This window comes from Mus musculus, chromosome 12 (genome assembly GCF_000001635.26).
Source record: "Mus musculus strain C57BL/6J chromosome 12, GRCm38.p6 C57BL/6J".
Classification (NCBI taxonomy): Eukaryota; Metazoa; Chordata; class Mammalia; order Rodentia; family Muridae; genus Mus; species Mus musculus.
The window spans coordinates 38,342,329-38,365,000 of NC_000078.6; the positions used below are offsets into that span (position 1 = coordinate 38,342,329).

The window sequence follows — 22,672 nt, forward strand, 5'->3', positions numbered from 1 at the left end:
ATATAATTAATGTAGAGATGTAATTTAACTGTGATCTTCAAGGTGTAATTGTATATACATTTTGGAATTCAATTTAAAATATACATTTTTAGTAAGTTCTCAATATGTAAAAGAGAGTGAGGATATCAGAAAGGAAGGGTTGAAGGAAGGAAGGGAAGGGAGAGAGGGAAGGGAAAGAGGGAGGAAGGGATGTAAGGAGAGAGGGAGGGAAGAAGAAAGTGGGAGGGAGGGAGGGAGGGAGGAAAGAAGGAAGGAAGGAAGGAAGGAAGGAAGGAAGGAAGGAAGGAAGGAAGGAAGGAAGGAAGGAAGGAAGGAAGGAAGTCACTTTTTATAAGTCTCTAAAAGATTTTTAATACGTTGGTGAAATTGTAGAATGCAGCCAGCAGAGGGCGAGAGCGCATATGCACTCAGCATTGCTGTAGTTCAGCCTGCTAGAGAATGTTGGATGAGTCCTTGCTGAATATGCTCACTGGCAAACTCATTGTTTGGTTGTTGCGTTGCCAGGACTTAGATTATTTACATCAGTAGTCCTTCTCATGTGGAAGTATGCAGTTCTTCTAACGAAGTGTAATCTGAGTTGTGTTTGAATGCCAGCCAGTATGCTTGAGAGTCTGTAATAAAGCGCCAATGTCTCAGCAGTGTGCAGCAGGAGGGCAAAGGACATCAATGCACCCCACCCCACTGACTAATTAAAGAGCTTTGATCACATTGGATGAACAAGCCAGCCTTAACACGTGGAAGGAGCTTTGCTGCAGTCAAACTGAAAGTCTTAGGGTTGATACACTGACTTAATTGTAGATTACTAACTATTAAAAAAGCCAAAGTATGAGATTATTTTCTAATTGGAACAGAGTGTATTCTTTAAAATGTTTCTTACTTTTTGTAAGTAAATATATGGAGAAATTAACTATATCAGCATTCCTGTGACACACTATGATGCTAAATTTATTTCCAATATAATTATAATTTTAGAATAATATTTGACAGATTTTAATAATATAATAAATACCAACTTCTATTTAAGTATATCTTTACATTCTATCTTTGATATGTTTGTTATTTCAATTCTTCTTGTATAGCCATTATGAAAGCAAGCAAAAAGTTTTAACACAAAAGCAAGCTACTCGCAAGCAGAAACTGTGGGCTACTGTTCATTGGAGGTGATTAAAATACTATTTATTCTAACAATGCAGGTTCTTTTCCTACCATTTATCAGTATGCTGTGATCTCTCCTTATTGTGGTATACAGCACGCTCTTCCATTTGTGTGTATTTGCACATATGATGTATCTATGTGGTGTGTGAAATCTGCTTGCTTTTAAAAGCTGGTAGGAAGCACATTTGCTTTTGATCTTCTGTGTTGTCAATGCTGTCACATCCCTTTGTGATCCGACACACTGAGCATGTAGTAAACACCTTAAAAACCTGTGGGAAGTTCATTTTAATGTGTAGCAGCATGAAGGGTTGCCATTTCTCTTTTTCATTCAATGAAGTTCTAGAGCAGTGTTATTAGCAAAGATGACTATTATTTCAAAAGTGACAAACCATCCCACTGGTAGGATATATTAGTTTACCTCTAAAGCTGTTCCTTGTCTTCCACAACAAGGTGATAATTGGGTTTTCAGATTAGAATAAAATAATCATGTCACTTATGGAGATGTCTGCTAAAACATATTGCAGCCTCATAAAAATTTGAAACAATTAAAAGCTGCAAAATATGAACTCTTAAAGTGATTGGAGCTGCTATCCCAAGTTAGTCTAAGACTGGCATAGCTCCCCTCTAGAAGGCTAACAGTTGGAGAAACACAGTAAAAGGCAGTTAACTTTACAAGATGAGCACCCATGTGGAGTTTCGCTAGAATATCCGCTCTGTGGCATTTTAATAGGAGCTGCAAAAACACAACTTATAAAGCCAAGCCACTAGTGACTTTGACTTTCCCGAGGCAGACCTTTTCAACTAGCTTGGGCTTGATGATAACACATTGGCCTAAGGCTCTGAGCATGGCTTCTCTCACTTTAAATAACCAAAGGTAATTTCCTCTCCTTAAAATTCACAGGGTATTGAAAAATTCCCTAAATCCATTTCCTGAATCAAAATGGAGACTGTTCAGTGCACATTCATTTCAGGTGCTTTTAAATGTTCTGACTCAATTACATTCAGTAGAGAGGAGAATGCTTGGCGGTGTCACATTGAGTGCATTGCATGGAAGGTTGGAGTTTTAGTTAGAAAATTAGTTCCTGTGCAAAGGTTATCTCTAGAGAAATATAAGTAACCACAGTGCTGTCCTTAAGGCCATTGTGGGGCATGCCAGTATCAAGTACTTTCCCTGCGTTTTTATGTACAGAATTATGTCATAAATGAAGTTATGGCAAGACATTGGGAAGATGAAAACAGGAGAGATTTTGTTGATAATACGCAAAATGCCACATCTGTTTTTATTCACTCGGTGCTCATTTCTTTGCTGGCGCATTTATACAGCTGTGAAAAGCTAGAGAATTTTGTACAAAACAATTTTGACAAATGTTCATGATTCCACACCAGTGAAATGCATTTTAATTTCATTCAGAATCTTCTGAGTACCGCGGCACATAAACAGCAATACAACTTATACTTATGTTATTTCTGCAGGTTTTAACTTCACTGTTCAATTTATGCAGCCACGTTGTCCTGATGCTCACTGAGAAATACGCGGAATTCTAATCAGAGTGTATAGAAACCAAGATGATATTGATGGTTTGGAAATGTGAACACGATATTTAGTTTCATAGATAACTTTTCCACAAAACACTTCATAAAGCCAAATAAGAAACACAAGCTTTTAATTCTTGTCTTTGTGAGAATCTAATTCTGCTTCTTGCCAGCTGTAAAAACTTGGGCAAATTATTTGCTATTTAGGAGCCTCTCTTCATCATTTACAACAATGAAGTAGTAATTCCTAGTCCTTACTATTGTTATGTTAAACTTAAATAAATAATATATTTGTGATAAAACTAATGTATTACCATCTCCCTTCCTCTTTTATTTTCACAGGAATTTGCTATATTATACGCCATTTGCTACTGTGGTGGCTTAAATTTGTAATCCTAGCACTCAGGAGGCAAAGGCATGAAAATTAGTAGGTCAAGCCAATCAAAGCTATGTATGAATTCCAGGCAAGACTGGACAACATGAACTCTTGTGTCAAAAACAGACCCAAAAAAATCACACAAGGAGAAAGCTGGTATCTGACTCCTGTGAGTGAGAAATCCTGAGGCTGTAAAGAAAGAGCACACAGGTCCTCTAAAGAGTGGTTCTCAACATGTGGGTTGTAACCCCTTTAGGGGCCCCTATCAGGTATCCTTAATATCAAATATTTACATATTCATAACAGTAGCAAAATTATACTTATGAAGTAGCAACAAAATAATTTTATGACTGGGTGTTGCCACAATATGAGGACTCATATTAAAGGGTCACACAATCAAAGTTGGAAAACTGCTACTCTAAAACTTAGGGAGGTGTGACTGAAATACTAGGTGATTCCAAGAGAATTAAAATTAGAGTTGGAAGTATTGGAAAATTTTAGAAATTAAAGCTTTGCATATATCGTATAGTAATCTGCCATGATATTTCTTGGGACACAAAGAAAAAAAATCAAACAATGTGGTGATGATGATGATGATGATGGTGGTGGTGGAAGTGGTATCAGTGGTAGTGGTGATGGTGGCTATGATGGTGGTGGTTATAGTGGTGGTGATGGTAGTGGTGATGACAACACTGGATAGGAGGAAGCATTATATTTTCTTTTTTATTATTACTTTTATTAGATATTTTCTTCTTTCCAATGCTATCCCAAAAGTCCCCCATAACTTCCCACCAACTACCCTACCCACCCACTCCCAATTCTTGGCCCTGGCGTTCCCCTGTACTGAGGCATATAAAGTTTGTAAGACCAATGGGCATCTCTTTCCACTGATGGCCTACTAGGCCATCTTCTGAAACATGCAGCTAGAGACCGAGCTCGGGGGGGGGGGGGGGGGTTGGTAATGATTAGTTCATATTGTTGTTCCACCTATAGGGTTGCAGATACCTTTAGCTCCTTGGATGCTTTCTCTAGCTCCTCCATTGGGGGCCCTGTGATCCATCCAATAGCTGACTATGAGCATCCACTTCTGTGTTTGCTAGGTCCTGGCATATCCTCACAAGAGACAGCTATATCAGGGTCCTTTCAGCAAAATCTTGATAGTGTATGCAATGGTGTCAGTGTTTGGAGGCTGACTATGGGATGGATCCCCAGGTATGGCAGCATCTAGATGGTCCATCCTTTAGTCTCAGCTCCAAACTTTGTCTCTATAACTGCTTCCATGGGTGTTTTGTTCACAATTCTAAGGAGGGACAAAGTGTCCACACTTTGGTCTTCGTTCTTGAATTTCATGTGTTTTGCAAATTGTATCTTATATCTTGGGTATTCTGTTTCTGGGCTAATATCCACTTATCAGTGAGTACATATCATGTGAGTTCTTTTGTGATTGTGTTACTTCACTCAGGATGATGCCCTCCAGGTCCATCCATTTACCTAGGAATTTCATAAATTCATTCTTTTTAATAGCTGAGTAGTACTTCATTGTGTAAATGTACCACGTTTTCTGTACCCATTCCTCTGTTGAGGGGCATCTGGGTTCTTTCCAGCTTCTGGCTATTATAAATAAGGCTGCTATGAATATAGTGGAGCGTGTGTCCTTCTTACCAGTTTGAACATTTCTGGCTATATGCCCAGGAGAGGTATTTCGAGATCCTCTGGTAGTACTATGTTCAATTTTCTGAAAAACCACCAGACTGATTTCCATAGTGGTTGTACAATCTTGCAATCCCACCAGCAATGGAGGAGTGTTCCTCTGTCTCCACATCCTCCCCAGCATCTACTGTCACCTGAATTTTTGATCTTAGCCAGTCTGATTGGTGTGAGATGGAATCTCAGGTTTGTTTTGATTTGCATTTCCATGATGATTAAGGATGCTGAACATTTGTTCAGGTGCTTCTCAGCCATTTGGTATTCCTCAGGTGAGAATTCTTTGTTCAGCTCTGAGCCCAATTTTTAATGGGGTTATTTGATTTTCTGGAGTCCACCTTCTTGAGTTCTTTATATATATTGGATATTAGTCCCCTATCTGATTTAGGATAGGTAAAGATCCTTTCCCAATCCGTTGGTGGCCTTTTTGTCTTATTGACTGTGTCTTTTGCCTTACAAAAGCTTTGCAGTTTTATGAGGTCCCATTTGTCAATTCTCGATCTTACAGCACAAGCCATTGCTGTTCTATTCAGGAATTTTTCCCCTGTGCCCATATCTTCGAGGATTTTCCGCACTTTCTCCTCTATAAGTTTCACTGTCTCTCGTTTTATGTGGAGTTCCTTGATCCACTTAGATTTGACAGTACGACAAGATAGAAATGGATCAATTCGCATTCTTCTACATGATAGCCACCAGTTGTGTCAGCACCATTTGTTGAAAATGCTGTCTTTTTCCACTGGATGGTTTTAGGTCCCTTGTCAAAAATCAAGTAACCATAGGTGTGTGGGTTAATTTCTGGGTCTTCAATTCTATTGCATTGGTCTACTTGTCTGTCACTATACCAGTACCATGCAGTTTTTATCACAATTGCTCTGTAATACAGCTTTAGGTCAGGCATGGTGATTCCACCAGAGGTTCTTTAATCATTGAGAAGAGTTTTTGCTATCCTATTTTTTTGTTATTCCAGATGAATTTGCAGATTGCCCTTTCTAATTCGTTGAAGAATTGAGTTGGAGATTTGATGGGGATTACATAGAATCTGCAGATTGCTTTTGGCAAGATAGCCATTTTTACTATATTGATCCCGCCAATCCATGAGCATGGGAGATCTTCCCATCTTCTGAGATCTTCTTTAATTTCTTTCTTCAGAGACCTGAAGTTCTTATCATACAGATCTTTCACTTCCTTAGTTAGAGTCATGCCAAGGTATTTTATATTACTTGTGACTATTGAGAAGGGTGTTGTTTCCCTAATTTTTTCTCAACCTGTTTATCCTTTGTGTAGAGAAACGTCATTGACTTGTTTGAGTTAATTTTATATCCAGCTACTTCATTGAAGCTGTTTATCAGGTTTAGGAGTTCATTGGTGGCATTTTTAGGGTCACTTATATATACTATCATATCATCTGCAAAAAGTGATATTTCGACTTCTTCCTTTCCAATTTGTATCCCCTTGATCTCCTTTTGTTATCAAATTGCTCTGGCTAGGACTTCAATTACAATATTGAATAGGTAGGGAGAAAGTGGACAGCCTTGTCTACTCCCTGATTTTAGTGGGATTGCTTGCAGCTTCTCAACATTTACTTTGATGTTGGCTACTGGTTTGCTGTAGATTGCCTTTATCATGTTTAGTTACGGGCCTCAAATTTCTGATCTTTCCAAGCCTTTTATCATGAATGGATGTTGGATTTTGTCAAATGCTTTCTCAGCATATAAGGAGATGATCATGTGGGTTTTGTCTTTGAGTTTGTTATATAATGGATTACGTTGATGGATTTCCATATATTAAACCATCCCTCCATCCCTGGAATGAAACCTACATGGTCAGGATGGATGATTGTTTTGATGTGTTCTTGGATTCAGTTAGCAAGAATTTTATTAAGTATTTTTGCATCGAAATTCATAAGGGAAATTGGTCTGAAGTTCTCTATCTTTGTTGTATCTTTCTGTGGTTTAGGTATCAGAGTAATTGTGGCTTCATAGAATGAATGGGGTAGAGTACCTTATGCTTTGATTTTGTGGAATATTTTGTAAAGAACTGGAATTAGGTCTTCTTTGAAGGTCTGATAGAACTCTGCACTAAACCTAACTGGTCCTGGGTTTTTTTTTTTTTTTTTTTGGTTGGGAGACTACTAATGACTGCTTCTATTTCTTTAGGGGTATAGGACTGTTTAGATCATTAACTTGATCCTGATTTAACTATGGTACCTGTTATCTGTCTAGAAATTTGTCCATTTCATCCAGGTTTTCCAGTTTTGTTGAGTATAGCCTTTTGTAGAAGGATCTGATGGTGTTTTGGATTTCTTCAGGATCTGTTGTTATGTCTCCCTTTTCATTTCTGATTTTGTTAATTAGGATTTTGTCTCTGTGCCCTCTAGTGAGTCTAGCTAAGGGTTTATCTATCTTGTTGATTTTCTCAAAGAACCAACCCCTCGTTTGGTTAATTCTTTGAATAGTTCTTCTTGTTTCCACTTGGTTGATTTCACCCTTGAGTTTGATTATTTCCTGCCGTCTACTCCTCTTGGGTGAATTTGCTTCCTTTTTTTCTAGAGCTTTTAGATGTGTTGTCAAGCTGCTAGTATGTGCTCTCTCCCGTTTCTTCTTGGAGGCACTCAGAGCTATGAGTTTCCCTCTTAGAAATGCTTTCATCTTGTCCCATAAGTTTGGGTATGGTGTGGCTTCATTTTGATTAAACTATAAAAACTCTTTAATTTCTTTCTTTATTCCTTCCTTTACCAAGGTATCTTTGAGGAGAGTGTTCTTCAATTTCCACATGAATGTTGGCTTTCTATTATTTATGTTGTTATTGAAGATCGGCCTTAGTCCATGGTGATCTGTAGGATGCATGGGACAATTTCAATATTTTTGTATCTGTTGAGGCCTATTTTGTGGCCAATTATATGGTCAATTTTGGAGAAGGTACCATGAGGTGCTGAGAAGAAGGTATATCCTTTTGTTTTAGGATAAAATGTTCTGTAGATATCTGTTAGATCCATTTGTTTCATAACTTCTGTTAGTTTCACTGTGTCCTTGCTTAATTTCTGTTTCCATGATCTGTCCATTGGTAAAAGTGGTGTGCTGAAGTCTCCCACTATTATTGTGTGAGGTGCAATGTGTGCTTTGAGCTTTACTAAAGTTTCTTTAATGAATGTGGCTGCCCTTGCATTTGGTGCATAGATATTCAAAATTGAGAGTTCCTCTTGGAAGATTTTCCTTTGATGATTATGAAGTGTCCCTGCTTGTCTTTTTTGATCACTTTGGGTTGGAAGTTGATTTTATTAGATACTAGAATTCTTTAGACCATTTGCTTGGAAAATTGTTTTCCAGCCTTTCACTCTGAGGTAGTGTCTGTCTTTTTCCCTGAGATGGGTTTCCTCTGAGCAGCAAAATGTTGGGTCCTGTTTGTGTAGCCAGTCTGTTAGTCTATGTCTCTTTATTGGGGAGTTGAGCCCATTGATATTAAGAGATATTAAGGAAAGGTAATTGTTGCTTCCTGGTTTTTTTGTTTTTTTTTTTTTGTTTTTTTTTTTGTTGTTGTTGTTAAAGTTGGCATTTTGTTCTTTGGCTGTCTTCTTTTAGGTTTGTTGAGGGATTACCTTCTTGCTTTTTCTAGGATGTGGTTTCTATCCTTGTATTGGTTTTTTTTCTGTTATTATCCTTTGAAGGGCTACATTCATGGAAAGAAATGTGTGATTTTGGTTTTGTCTTGGAATACCTTTGTTTCTCCATCTATGGTAATTGAAAGTTTGACTGGGTATAGTAGCCTGGGCTGGCATTTGTGTTCTCTTAGTTCTGTATAACATCTGTCCAGGCTCTTCTGGCTTTCATAGTCTCTGGTGAAAAATATGGTATAATTCTGATAGGCCTGCCTTTATATGTTACTTGACATTTTTCTCTTACTCCTTTTAATATTCTATCTTTATTTAGTGCATTTGTTGTTCTGATTATTATGTGTCGGAAGGAATTTCTTTTCTGGTCCAGTCTATTTGGAGTTCTGTAGGCTTCTTGTATGTTCATGGGCATCTCATTCTTTAGGTTTGGGAAGTTTCTTCTATAATTTTGTTGAAAATATTTGGTGGCCCTTTAAGTTGAAAATCTTCATTCTCATCTACTCCTATTATTTGTAGGTTTGGTCTTCTCCTTGTGTCCTGGATTTCCTGGATGTTTTGACTTAGGATCTTTTTGCATTTTCCATTTTTTTTGATTGTTGTGCCGATGTTCTCTATGGAATCTTCTGAACCTGAGATTCTCTCTTCCATCTCTTGTGTTCTGTTGCTGATGCTTACATCTATGGTTCCATATTTCTTTCCTAGGGTCTCTATCTCCAGTGTTGCCTCACTTTGTGTTTTTTTTTTTTTATTGTGTCTACTTCCCTTTTTAGGTCTTGGATGGTTTTGTTCATTTCCATCACCTATTTGGATGTGTTTTCCTGTTTTTCTTTAAAGACTTCTACTTGTTTGGTTGTGTTTGCCTGTTTTTCTTTAAGAACTTGTAACTCTTTAGCAGTGTTCTCCTGTATTTCTTTAAGTGAATTATTAAAGTCTTTTTTGATGTCCTCTACCATCATCATGAGATATGCTTTTAAATCCAGGTCTAGCTTTTCAGGTGTGTTGGGGTGCCCAGGACTGGCTGAGGTGAGAGTGCTGGGTTCTGATGATGGTGAGTGGTCTTGGTTTCTGTTATTAAGACTCTTACATTTGCCTTTTGCCATCTGGTAATTTCTGGAGTTAGTTGTTATAATTGTCTGTGGTTAGACCTTGTTCCTCTCGTGATTCTGTTAACCTCTATCAGCAGACCTGGGAAACTAGATCTTTCCTGCGTTACTGGATCCAGTAACAAAGATGCCTCACCGAGGTGCTCTGGCAAAGCCCTCCCACACGGGGAGGCCACCTCTCCTTTGGCAAGGAAGGTGCCCAGATGTCTGGAGCCCAGAAGCTCTGTGGCTTCTGCCTGTTCCAGAAGCTGTTAGCTTCTGTACTCCACACTCTCACCTGCGCAGACTAGTCTCGGTGGGATCTGGGAACCAAGATGGCTCTCCAGGGTGTTCCAGCAAAGCCATCCTGGGCGGGGTGGACACCTCTCTTCTTGCATTATATTTTCTGATTGTAAAAGTTTAAAAGCTACATCCTTTGTAAATTAGAAAAATGTTTGTTTTCTTTTTGTGTATTTAGGTTGTTTGTTTGTTTGTTTGTTTGATACAGGGTTTCTCTGTATAGCCGTGGCTGTGGAAAGATGACTGACAGAGCTGTTATAGCAATTAGAACCAACAGATAATAACTTATTGAAACCCATGACACATAAGAATTGACTTTAAATGACTGTCTAACCCAGAATCATGAGTAAAATGAGAATATCTCTTTGAGATATACAAGGAGATGCCTTAGAGTTTATTGGCCTTCTAAGTGTGGAGGCAAAGTTTCAAATAGCCATATTTGTTTTTATGAGGCAGAACAAAATAAAAACTTTCTCAGCATGATACAGGATAGACTAGGTGTTGGCAAGCAAGGTCATGCATCCAGGTCCAGGCGTCTGCTTTGGTTTGAAAAAAAAAATGTTGGCACATTAACAAGGTTACTGGTTTCTCTGTCTTATGGCCATGTTTAAACCCAATGGGCAGAGCTGAGTTATAACAGAGACCGTATGACACACAAGGCTGAAAATATTTACTATCAGAGAATCTGTGTCACCCTTGTAACAGATGGGATTCTCTAACTGTGAGAGAAAGTGTTCAAAGGCTGAGGGTGAATCTCAGAGCGGATGAAGGGAACAAGAACTGCAGGCTTTATGGTTTGCTATCCATACAGTAGATGTGGGCAAGGAAAGATGTGTATGAGTAATGTCCAATCCCACTCGGGAGCAATGTGGGAATGCCCAGCGGTTGAGGGAAAGACTTTGCAACATGAAGCACATTTTGGTTGTGATCCATGAAGTCCACCTACAACTATGAAGCAGAGTCACTGGTATACCTAAACACTGCATGTTTATTAGTTAGAAATAAGAATACATATCAAAAACATAGAATTTGATGCCCATCAGAGACAGTGCTCCCTCTGGAACATTCCAGTCAAACTATAACTTCAGGCTCCTTTGCTTAGCAGCCGAGTGACCCTGGGAAATGCTGCTTTGTAAAATGTCATAGTAATTGTTCTTTCCCTATAGAGCAGCAGTTCTCAACCTGCCTAATGCCGCAACCCTTTAATACAATTCTACATGCTGTCATTACCTCGATGCATACATTTTATCTTATTGCCACTTCATAACCATAGCTTTGCTACTGCTGTGAATTTTAATGTAAATATTTGTGTTTTTCCAATGGTTTGATGGTTTGAGATGACTCCTGGGAAAGATTCCATGTTCCCTCCCCTTGTTCCCTCCTGCAAAGGGGTCATGAGCCACATTTTGACATGGGAAAGGACATGAAAAAGCATGCTGTTATAGAGTATAAGTGACTAAATAAGTTAACTCAAATTAGAAGCTAAGGTTTCCTGGCATATAGTAATTCCACATGTGGGAGCCACCATTATTGTTATCTCCACAGGCAGTTGTGTTAGCTTAGGTTAGTTTTTTTTCATTTTCAGATACTAACTAGACATTTCCCTGTGTGGTATGAAGGCATTCTGTTTCACTTTATGATTTGTTTTTATGAATGGAGTTCTATATTAAGTTCCCCCTCAAGAGAATTTTACCCACAAATTTCAGGTAAGAAATGTCCTTCGGAAGATACACTTGTACTATAAGTGATTGACAAATAATAGATAGCAAATCCTGTTCACTCTGTATCTGTTCACTTCTCTGCTTGAGTAGATGAAAGAAGTGTCAGTACTTCCCAAGAAAGGAGGAATTCCAATCCTAGGCTGATAGACTGCTCCTTACTTTCAGGATGGATAGCATTTTGAAGATGATTTGGAATAATTTAGAATTCATATGAGAACATTGTGAACAGTGTTCTCATTGTTGATACATTCTAAGGCTGCTGACCTTTACCACTGTTGGTAAATAAAGAAACAGTGTATCTATACTGATTTAAGGCTTCAAAATTTTGTGCTTATGTAAAATACACCATGTGATCTTGAAATGTTTACGCCCAGAAATGTATGCCATGCCTGCTCTTTTCCACTTGGCAGAAAATATTGCAAGCATATTGATGGTGATAATTAATATTTTCTAAACAGTCAAAAACAGGTGTACCTTTCCAAATAAAATTCAAAGCAAATTTGTTGAATGATAAATTTTTTTAAGGGGGCGAGGAAAAATGATCTCAGAAGTTTAAAGGCAGGATACTTATTAGTGATCATTATAATGTTAAACTTTTTAAATTTTTTTATTAGATATTTTCTTCATTTACATTTCAAATGCTATCCCAAAAGTCCCCTATACCTCTCCGCACCCTGCTCCCCTACCCACTCACTCCCACTTCTTGGACCTGGCATTCCCCTGTACTGGGGCATATAAAGTTTGCTAGACCAAGAGGCCTCTCTTCCCAGTGATGGCCAAGTAGGCCATCTTCTGCTAAATATGCAGCTAGAGACACAAGCTCTGGGGGTACTGATTAGTTCATATTGTTTTTCCACCTATAGAGTTGCAGACCCCTTCAGCTCTTGGGTACTTTCTCTAGCTCCTACATTGGGGGCCCTGTGTTCCATCCTATAGATGACTGTGAAATGTTAAACTTTTAAAGGCATGGTAAAAAATGACGTCACATGTCTCCTCATATCTCTGTTACCTGCCTTGTATGTTGTAGGCAGTCAACAATCATTAAATGATATATATTTAATTTTTTGGTGGTCTTATGTATGTATGTGCTTGTAAAATGGAGGTAATGGTAATAACTACCAGTAAGTTACATATATTTGCAATAACTATGTTAATATAGCAATAAGATATACAGCAGTTACAGGTTTCTGTAAAAGATTAGGTTTTATTTTTTATTTCTACAAGACTTCCTTTTGACCTTGAGTCTTCATTCTCATTGATGTAGTAACAACTGGTCTATCAAATATTCTAGTCTTTCTGCTTTTATACATTTTCTTACCCATGCACCTACACAGCTTTCCCGTGTCTTTCTCCACTGGCCTCACCCTTGCTTCCCTTCTTTCAATAACAATACTTAAGGACAAAGGACCTGTATTTCCTCTTAACACAGGTAGCCTAGTATCTTCCAGAGAAACAGAACTGGATAGAGAGAACTCACAATCACCATTTATTTTTCCTAACCCTCACCCTCCTATTTCACACTCAGCAATCATAAGTGCTTACTGTGGGAAGGTCTGAAGTGTATGCTTCTATGCTAGTACCTACATGCATTGGATCCACTGGACAAGGAACCAGTTTTAGCCATTGTTGCTTTTCTATTCATGTGTAGTGCAAATGAATAAAACAATTGTGTCTTCCTGGGTCGTAAGAACTTCTTCCATGGCTACTTTTTAGATGCTTTGGTAGCCTTGTCTTACTCCATATTTTTTTTTTCCATTTTGACTTGATGAACAAGAGGACTAACATCTGCTTCTAAACTCTTGCTTCTACATTTTTATGATTTGGGCTCCATCCTGCCACCCAATATCCCTACAGAGGGCTTTGCCTTCTTAACCTAGGAGATGTCTCTCATGGTATCTCCTTAATGTGTAGTATGAGTATATAGATTCTTCAATCAATCCTCAGTCTCTGGTGTGTGCATCATGATTTACAACACCTACTGTGGAAATAGAAAAGTAAAAGTCTTGACATTGACATGAGTCACAATGAGATACTTTAGTTTTCTATCTGGACAGTGACAGCCTCCTAGAAGATGAGTGTGGCATTGACTCTGAGGAGGTTCACAAAGTTTCAAGACTTCCTATTATCCACCACAATCATACATATAACTTTATAATTCCAGAAAAAAAATCAGGTTCTCATTTTTATTTTTTCTTTCATGATAAAACAACTTGTACTTTACTGTTTTCCTCCACAGAATAATTTATCAAAATGTCATGAGATCAAAATTAACTGTTGTTGCCTAGCAAGGCATTTGCAATAAAATTTGAAATTTAATGTATGCTTATTTAAAAACAATGTATCTCATTGTTTATGTTCTACAAGATAGTATCTTTACAAAAACCCAATGAGGCAGTTTCAATAAAATTTTTCTATTAGAATTTGACACTGAAGACTAATTAGTACACCTAACTGGTTTGGATAAAATCTTGTTTCAAGATAAATGTTAAGTCTCTTACTATTTAAAAGCTCACATTTTTCTATTCTGTCATGGAAAGAAAGCTTGCAAGAATATGCTATTATTCTAAGAGGATGTAGATGTTTGAAAGGAGGTTAAATACCAGTATATGGTATTTAGAAAATATCTTATGGATTTTGTAATGGCAACTATCTTAGCAGTGCTCAAAAATTGATGCAGATATTATAGGCAATGGAAAGTAGTAGGTGGTTATTGTAGCTGGAAAGCCTCCCAGAACAGATGGTTTTTTTGGAGTTTTTGAAGGAGAAGAGCAAGGTGGCCTGCCTGGCATGTATTAATTGGGTGTCTGTTCCAAGTGTAGGGGGTGGTTGAAGAATGTGTGATGTCTTGAGTGGGCGAATGATACAAACAGGCACAACTTCAAAATAACCTGAAATTTATATCTCAGATACTTATAGACAATTCACAAAGCCACAGTTTTGTCTGCAAGGAATATGTAAGATGCTATGGCATATAAACAGAGATTCAATTCCATGCGAAAAAAGAATATAGCAAAACTATCAACCATGATATCAAATTTAACATTTGGTTATACTCACCACTCAGAGCAATAAATAATTTCCAAATTAGGACAAACATTATTTAAGGTATTTGAAGAGTCTATACTGATACATAACAGATCTTGAAAGGGACACATCTGTAATCCTAGCTACTCATGGAATAGAAGCAGGAGTATCATAAGTTTGAGGCCAGTCTATGTAACTTAGCAATATATTGTCCCCCCAAAAATTGAGTGGGGAAAGAGGCATATTTGGGGAATATGAAAAAATCTGAAAGGCATATATGATCATATTTCATGGTATACAGCACTCTCAAAAATTAAAAAAACTATTAAATTATACCAAAATGGTTACTTGTTAGTGGCAAATTACTCCCTGGTATGTGATACTCCATGATCTAGCATTTATGAGATATGATTTTGAAGTTATAAAATTTCCTATGTCATTGATTGGAATCATTTTTGAGAAATAACAATTTTACTTTGTATTCCTGTTGAATATTTTATTTAAATTTATTTTTAACTGATACATAAAACATAAAAATCATTTATACATATTTAGAGAGTTCCATGTGATATTTTCAATGCATGTATCATTGTGTACTGTTTAAATCATGTTAAAAATAGCTATCTCCTCAAATATTCATCTCTTTGTGGTAAAGACATTTAGAAGCTTTTCTTCTAGTTTTCTAAAGTATGTGGAACATATTTGTCATCCAAAGTAACCTTGATTCGCAATAGCAAATCAGAATGCCTTGCTGTTACATATCAATAATTTTGCACAGGATGGTCAACCTATTTCTTTTTCCACCCCTTCATCTGGGCTCTACAGCCTCTGCTGCCCCCTATTCAAATCCCAAATCACAGCAGAACACTGCTTTTTGATTCTACATACCAGTGAAACCATACAGTGTTTGTCCTTCTAAAACTTGCTTAATTCACTTAACATACGAAGTTAAGCTCTGTCTAATGTCACAGATGACAACATTGAATTCTTTATGGCAGATTAATCTCTGATAGCATGTATCTTCCACATTTTCATTTTCCCATTAATCACTTGATGGACAAATCTATTGTCCCTGTTTCTTGGCAATTTTGATAGTACTGAAATAAAGACAGCTGTACAGATGTTTCATCACTATCAGGTATCACTGCATTTGCATATTTACTTAGTGGAGGGATTCCTGGATCAAATGATGGTACATGTGTGCTTTCATGTCATGTGCTTTGGGGGCATCTCAATATTTTTCCTCCTTCTTTCCTGTAGCTTTTTCACAGTGTTATGTCTTATTTGATCTCTTTAATTTCATCGACTTTATTTTTCCAGATGGTAAGATACAGATATCTACTTTTATTCCTTTGTATATTTCAGTCAGTTTTTTCCAGTATCATTTATTTAAAAAAAAAAAGCATGTTGTTTTTCCTGTCTTTGAATATTCCTTTATTGAAAATTTGTCAGATGCAGAGGCATAGTAGGGGTAAGATGCTCCCTTCTTATCCACTGACTTTCATTTGGTATTTACACCAATTCCATCATGACAAATTTGGATTTTAGCCCCAAACACAAGGGTGATTCAGTATCAGAATTTTATTAAAGGCGAACTATTTCAAAAGTAGTTAATTAAAAGCAAAAAGAAAGGCAATACATAAAATTAATCCTTATTATTTGAAGTGGAAATTACTGGTTGTGTCGTGTGATACAGATTCACGCAATGGTTTGCTGAGGCAGGCTCACATGGTGTTTAAATAGAGAATAAATAGGAGTCAATCAATGGACAGTGACTGGCACTTCCATAGCTAGCCTTGCATTGCTTTCTTGGTCTTGCATCCTCACTGATCTCCACTCTGTTGAGAAAGGCATGGCAGAGAACTTATCCTGGCATCAGATCTGTTTCTGGTTGGTTGCTCCTGCTGACTCATGTAGATTCAGCTTGGGAAGCCTGGAGGTTTCTGCTGGAGAGTGCCACCCTCACTGATTTGTGTTTGGAGATACTCTTAAACTGGTCATATCTTATCATTACTGATCTAGGCTGCTGGTATCCTAGCAATGGATGACTGGAATAACACCAAAAAACTACTTCTACACAGGTTCCTATCCCCTTGTCCTAGTTACATCTTTTCTCTCTTACCTTATGACAGTGAGCTAAAAGTCTGAGTGAAGGGTTCGATGAAGTATTTGAAAAGCCTTATTAAAGTAGGTTTTGAAAAATTTAGGCCTATAATTCTTGATAAAATTCTTGGCATATTGAGAATAAAAGATGGATATGTGTGTGTGTGTGTGTGTGTGTGTGTGTGTGTGTGTGCGCGCGCGCGTGCCTGTATAATAGTTTTTAACATGCTGTCTATAATAAAAGTTGTAAGTATACTTTTTAATGAAGGAATGATACCATCCCCAAATGTTTTAGTCTGAAATTGATATGAAGGATACATATCTTATATCAGAAACTAATGCAGTGCAGAGGAAATGCAAGTGGGACAGTTCAGAGAGTAGCCCCTGTCAAGTGCACACAAGGTTCCACAAGGAATTCCTCTTCTCGGGGTTCTTTTATCTTTCATTCTCCCTTAGAGATATATTGGTCAGTGCTGCCTCCCTGTGAATCTATGTAAAATTCAGGCACTCTTGCCTTCATAAAAGCCAAGAAAAAAACACTTCTTTAAAAAAAAAATATTCTCTTTTAGTACATATTCATAATTTTCACATTAATGTAGAATGTGAAATGTTAAAAAAAAAGTAAATAAACCTCTGAGACTTATAATGAGAAGCTACCACCCAGATTACTGCATTAAAAACAAAAACAAAACAAAATGAGAAAACCAGAAAAACACAACTTGGATGTGTTAACCTCTCTAAGGATATATAGAATTAAGTTACACTTAATTATCTGTTTCTTTAAAAAATAATTTTGCTGGACTGAAACTTTTCTTGCAACCACCATTCATCACTCATAAGGCTACCTTAAGGACATCTTGCTTCACAGTGTCTGGCTCTAATTTGAGATAAAGTAATGTATGTATTTATGCTGCCATCTATAATCCACAGCCATGCATAGTATGGCTCATTGAAATCTCAGCCTCCTTCCAATCTATGTCCTCCAGGCACGAAGATTCATGGCACTTTTTCTTCTGCTTTTATTTAAATGATTACATTAACAACAGAAGAGAGGTTTGGGGTAGCAAATTGTTCTTAATCAACACCTAAAAGAAATCTGGCTTAATAATATCCCTTTAATGAGGGAGGGTCTACACTTAATTTCGATTTTTGTGGGTTTTTAATTGTTTTACTATTTGGAATATGAGTACAAAGATAACAAAAGTTTCTGAGGCTTTCTCTACAGAGTTTTTCCTCCAAATGTCACAAATGGCTTGGCAGAATGGTTTAAAATCCAGCTTTTAATTTGCTCTTTTGACCTGCTAGTACAACTCCATCAAGTGCACAAAGACCTGCTAATGAGATAGATAACTCCAGTCCTAGTGCCTTAATTCTGACTAATCAGCAATATGTCACATTCAAATTAATTTGCCCTAGTAACTTTTAGTTTTCATTTCCTTTAGGTACTCATGGTAGAGTTTGGGTTGGGGGTGGGGGGGCTTGTTTAGTACATTTATAATTTCCCAAACTTCAATAAGGCTTATCAACTTAGGGACATTAGGAGATTAATGGTTTGGTCTTTCAACAATTTTACAAAAAAAAAAAAAAAAAAGATCAATTGATGGATTGATTTTGTAGTTTTTTAAGTAGAAACCTATGGTCAAGTTTGGAGGTTGCAGAATCATCTTTTAGTTTGTTTGTTTGCTTTGTTTTGTTTTGTTTTTCGAGACAAGGTTTCTCTGTGTAGCCCTGGCTGTCCTGGAACTCACTTTGTAGACCAGGCTGGCCTTGAACTCAGAAATCTGCCTGCCTCTGCCTCCCAAGTGCTGGAATTAAAGGAGTGCACCACCACACCCGGCTGAGGATCATCTTTTAATATCCAATGATGAATCATTGACAATACTTTTAAGTGACAGTGAAGCAATTCTGTCTTGAAAAATCTTTCAAAAACAAATTAACACAATTACCTTCACTAAAATTGTGGCGATATGCAATCAAAACAGCAAATCATCAAATAAAACTAGCCCATGTAATCATATGTAGTAAGTGAATAATCTCTAATAAGACACTTAAAAGAATAGGTTTAGGATACTTTTAAGAGTGTAACAAATTTCAAATTGAGTCATTGTAGCTCGTCGATTTAGAGTTTTATACTTCCTATTCTAGCGGCCAATAAACAAAGTGTTTAGGAAATGTTATAAAATATTAATAAACATAAAGTATGGTACACTTAGAATAACCAAAATAATTTTATTTTGATTATCTGAAAAAAATAAGATTGAAATGTTAATCTCCTGGAACAGGTTATTGGACATTAATTTCATTTAATTTTTAATTATCATGTTTTTTTTAAACCTCTGTTTTTCTTTTATAATTTTATCAGTTCTTCCATATATTTAAAAATGAAGTGCATCTTCATAAATCATTAAGTCTTGGCTTCCAGAAATATATTTTGTGTATAAAAAAGTAAAATTTATGGTTTGCTGAGCTTGCTTTTTTTCTTACTAAAACACATAAATAAGCAAAAAAAGAAGAAAAAAAAAGCACAAATGTCAATTCAGGTAAGTTCATTAAACAAGGGAAAATTAATTGAGTTAATTAATGGATACTATGAAATCAAGGCAGTACCTATGCAGCTTTTAATAGTTCATGTAAGCTTAGTAGTTTCACCGTGAGGTTCATTAAAGTATTTGATGAGGATGATGCGCTCTTTGGAGTCCCAGTACTCTTAGTCACAAAGCATCGCAACCCTGCTAATTAAAACAAAGGTCAGCAGAGTAGAATTGGAGCTAAGCCTGGACCGGGTTTAGTTAACTTTGTGGTTAGAAATACTTGTGCATCTTGTTAATGAAGCACTAGGAAATCACTGAAAGTGAAATGTACAAGAAAGTAGAATTCAGTAGCATTTAATAACCTAAGTAATTCATTTAGATTTCAAACAAAGAAGAAAAACACAGTAGTAGGGAAGGCAAATGTGCTGGCTCACATCTATAATCTTAGCATCCAGGAGACTAAGGATGAAGAACAACCACAATTTCAACACCAACCTGAAGAAGAGAGTAAACTTTTCCCTGTACTTGGAATGATTATTATCAGTAATTATATTTTAAGTAAATTTCTACAACTTATTTTATTTTGTTTTCTGTTGCAGTGTGACATTCTATGCGTTTGACCCTCAATGAATGTTAAGTGTATGAGAAATAATTACTAATTATAAAGAAATTATGGTCTGGGATTTCTTCCTTTTGCATAATAGAGGGGTACACTTTCTTAGCAAATATGCCAATACAGAAAGTGGTTAAAATAAAAAAGAAATTGAATTCCCTCTGAAACCTTTTGTTTGTTTGTTTGGGTGTTTTGTTTTGTTTTGTTTTGTTTTGTTTTGTTTTGTTTTGTTTTGTTTTGTTTTTAGAGGCAGGGTTTCTCTGTATAGCCCTGGCTGTCCTGGAACTCACGCTGTAGACCAGGCTGGCCTCGAACTCAGAAATCTACCTGCCTCTGCCTCCCAAATGCTGGGATTAAAAGCATGCACCCCCACACCGGCTCTTTGAAACCTTTTGTTTGAGAAGAAGGTTATTTTCTGTTGAACTCCTAGGAAACAGTTCTAGTTTCATTTGTTGCTCTGACAAATAACCTGAAAGAAAAGCAACATGAGGTAGGAGGTGCCTTGGTTTAAATAAATCTGTAGACTAAATCACTGTGGGGGAGTGACAGCATGGAGTTAAAGCATCAAGAGCCAAGCGAAAGCAAAGTTGTGTATCCTTCCTTACTTTGTTAATACACAGCTAGCTTTCTCTACTTGAATTCAGTCCAGGGACCAGTGCACGAAATAATTCTGCTCAAAACGTTTAGAGACTACTTGCATCATTTAACAGTCAAGACAATTCCCACTAGACATGCCTACATACCAAGTTCATCTATGTACCTCCTCATCAAATCTCTCTGCCTTTAATCTTAGGAGATGTCAAGCTGATAGTTGGTACTAACTAATATAGATGCTATTGGAAATCATAACCTATTAGAAAAGTATTTGCACTCTACATGGAAAGAAATGTGTTGTCTAATTCCTGCCCACAATGAAGGACAGTAAACAAAATTATTGGGATATTAGAAATAGCTCCTATAAATAACAACTCATAAAAACTATTCAGGCATATTTGTGATAAAATCTAGGTACTTTCAAAGAAAGTTAAACTTTCATATTTCTAAAGTCAACTTTTCAGTGTTTTGATTAAAGATTGTTTCATAAGGAAACAAAGTATTGTACAAGAGAAAAGAACAAAGAAACCACTGAAAATAACATGACATTGAATATGACATTGATAGCTTTTTAGAACATCATTAATGTCATTGGTTCAAATATAAATGACATTTATTGAAGTTTTTTTTTAATTTATTTCCTCATGTTGTTTTCAGCCATAAGTTATTAATTGATTTAAATCAGTACAGGCTGTCATCTTTATAAAATATAGCTACACTTAAGCATGTCTTTACCTTTATCTAAATATGTGCATAGTGAATAGGAAGTTTTATTTATAATGACCTTGATGACAAAACATATTGCAAAAATCAAGTAAAAATTTAGAAATAGTAAAACCCTTCTTAGAATTGTTTTGAAGATCAAAAAATAACAAAGGCAATGCATTTAGCAGAGTGTCTACAAGTGTTGACTATTGTAAATATAACAAAGGTTCTACGACATGATGTGGATAAGTCATTTTAAATTTTCCATAATGTGGTGAGAGATGTTTTATCAAATGATTGTTGAATATATTAAAAATGAAAGCACATGATAGACAGAAGGCTATAGGAACCATATTTTTAATGGGAGATAGAATAAGTTTAGTCTCGGAGCTTAATCTATATATCTAAAGGAGATGTGGGGCTCAGTATGACATTGCTTATGGTAGCATATGCCTGTGATCCTAACAGTTCTGAGGTGAAAACGTAAAATCATAAGTTTAAGGTCACCCTGAGCTACATGAACTTAGTCATACAAACTAAAACAGAAATAGGAATGTTGTGACTGAAAGGAAAAATGAGACATGGAGAATGAGACATTTAAAATCAGACATCTTTATCATTCATGGCCTCAGAAGAGGTAGTAAGAGTAGATACTGCAAAATAGTAGGACTGAAAACAATGTATAGGGTCACTCCATTAACACTTCAGTGAAAGAGCATAGTAAGCAAGACGGGGGATCAGTTAGGAAACAATTGCCCATGTCTGAGCAAGAATGATACTGGCAGCACCAGATAGGTGGTGAACTGGCTGACAAAAAAAAAAAAAGACTGAATTCTGGATACATTTTGAAAGTAATATTGATGAAATTTGATGATTGATTTTCTATGGGATTTAAGAAAGAAGTAATAGAATGTGGAAGACTTAAGTTTGGTCAATAACAGAGGTTGTTTACTGAGAGAAAATAGTATGGGGAAGGAAGATTGGTGGAATGGAGCTTAGGAGTTTCGGTTTCAATAAATTGCCACAAACCAAATTGAAAGGTTAGCTTCATTCTAAATGTTAACTGTGAGTCAATAGTTTTAATGTAATCATCATTGTGTTAAATGTCAATGATTTCAGTTAATTTTTTTAATGTAGAAATACTCCTGTTCTGATTCTTCATGTAACTTTATATTGAATCACACTTTCATGAGTTAAGGGTGAGGAAGCCGTTGCCAAGCCTCCCCAACTGCATCAAACCCAGTTTCATGTACTGGTAAGTAGTAATTATACGGTTAAGGGAAAAAAAAAAAAACCTATCTTCACTCCATACACAGGTTGTTTTAATATGAATTATGGGCCAGATGATATTTGAAAACCTGGGTTTTTGTTTTTTTTTTTTTGTTTTGTTTTTTTAAGACTAGAAGTATCTTTCATTGTTTAGGAGACTACTTAAAACTTCTTAAATGTCAGATGATTTTATTAGCTGTCACGTAATTAATATTCTGTTGAAGATTTGGAAATAAATATCATTATTCTTTTGAGAGTGATTTTTAAAGATAGGTCAAATATTTTAACTTACATGCACAATTAGGGTATGTAGAAAATTTCAAGCCACACTTCTAGTATAGCAAAGATACAT

General features: G+C 36.4%; 1 protein-coding gene and 1 long non-coding RNA gene across 9 annotated transcripts in view; one reads left to right on the plus strand and one right to left on the minus strand.

Moving 5' to 3' along the window:
* The window catches only part of Dgkb (diacylglycerol kinase, beta), a 754,071-nt gene that overhangs the window by 462,160 nt on the left and 269,239 nt on the right, over nucleotides 1-22,672 (plus strand). The window lies entirely within an intron of this gene.
* Gm52011 overlaps nucleotides 3,941-22,672 on the minus strand; it is a 21,806-nt gene continuing 3,074 nt past the window's right edge. Inside the window, exons 2-3 of the long non-coding RNA XR_003950275.1 lie at nucleotides 19,631-19,634; nucleotides 3,941-3,951 (exon numbers count right to left, since the gene is read on the minus strand). This is a non-coding gene — a long non-coding RNA (predicted gene, 52011). The remainder of the gene's footprint in view (nucleotides 3,952-19,630; nucleotides 19,635-22,672) is intronic.